Genomic DNA, 1411 nt, shown 5'->3' on the forward strand with positions numbered 1-1411 from the left:
ATGTAGAAGTAAAATGTGTGGCAACAATAGCATAAAAGACAGGAGATAAATTGAATTCTATTGTTATAAGGTTCATATCTTTTTTTTCTTTGAAGCACAGGCTGAAGTGCCGTGATGCGATCTCTGCCTCCTGGATTCCAGCAATTCTCCCACCACGGCCTCCTGAGTAGCTGGAATGACAGCTACCTGCCATCATGCCTGGCTAATTTTTGTATTTTTGTAGAGACGGTGTTTCACCATGTTGCCCAGGCTGGTCTGTTTTTTTTTTTTTTTTTAATGGAACGCTTCACGAATTTGTGTGTCATCCTTGAGCAAGGGCCATGCTAATCTTCTCTGTATCATTCCAATTTTAGTACATGTGCTGCCGAAGCATGCACTTTTTTTTTTTTTTAAAGACAGAGTCTTGCTCTGTTGCCCAGGCTGGAGTGCAGTGCACAACGCCCAGCTACTTTTTGTATTTTTTAGCTGACACAGGGTTTCACCATGTTGGCCAGGCTGGTCTTGAACTCTTGACCTCAGGTGATCTGTCTGCCTCAGCCTCCCAAAGTGCTGGGATTACAGGTGTGAGCCATTGCACCCAGCCCATATCTTTTATTCTAAATAAACTGTGATAGGTTATGGATGTGTATTGTAATCCCCAGAGCAACCACTTAAAAATACAGGAAGTAGGCAAATTTAAATGAAGTACTAAAAATATTTGATTGACCTGAAAGAGGACAGAAAGGAAAAAGAGAACAAAAAACAGATGGGACAAAAAAGAAACACAGCAAAATTGTAGATCTAAATCTTACCATATAAAAACTGCATTAAATATATATGGACTAAACATTCTAATTAAAAGAATAAAAAAGTAAGACAACTTTATACTGCCTTCAGAAAATGCGCTTTAGGCAGGGCACAGTGGCTCACACTTATAACCCTAGGACTTTGGGAGGTGGAGGTGGGCTGATCACCTAAGATCAGGAGTTTGAGCCTGGCCAACATGGTGAAGCCCCACCTCTACCAAAAATACAAAAATTAGTTGAGCATAGTGGCGGGCACCTGTAATCCCAGCTACTTGGGAGGCTGAGGCAGGAAAATCCCTTGAACCTGGGAGACAGAGATTGCAGTGAGCTGAGATCACACAACTGTACTCAAGCCTGGGCGACAAAGCAAGACTCTATCTCAAGAAAAAAGAAAAAAAGGGCTTTAAAATACAGATTGTGGGCCGGGCGCGGTGGCTCAAGCCTGTAATCCCAGCACTTTGGGAGGCCGAGGCGGGTGGATCACGAGGTCAAGAGATCGAGACCATCCTGGTCAACATGGTGAAACCCCGTCTCTACTAAAACTACAAAAAATTAGCTGGGCACGGTGGTGCATGCCTGTAATCCCAGCTACTCAGGAGGCTGAGGCAGGAGAATTGCCTGAACCC

The 1411-nt window shown here is 43.7% G+C and overlaps 1 non-coding gene across 1 annotated transcript; it reads right to left on the reverse strand.

The window, feature by feature from the left end:
- Nucleotides 1–270: 270 nt before the first annotated feature.
- Nucleotides 271–377, reverse strand: LOC116537120. The gene has a single exon (XR_004262963.1). It is a non-coding gene; the product is annotated as a U6 spliceosomal RNA (small nuclear RNA).
- Nucleotides 378–1411: the final 1034 nt, after the last annotated feature.

This window comes from Sapajus apella, unplaced genomic scaffold, assembly GCF_009761245.1.
Source record: "Sapajus apella isolate SASKATOON/1434 unplaced genomic scaffold, GSC_monkey_1.0 scaffold106, whole genome shotgun sequence".
Classification (NCBI taxonomy): domain Eukaryota; kingdom Metazoa; phylum Chordata; class Mammalia; order Primates; family Cebidae; genus Sapajus; species Sapajus apella.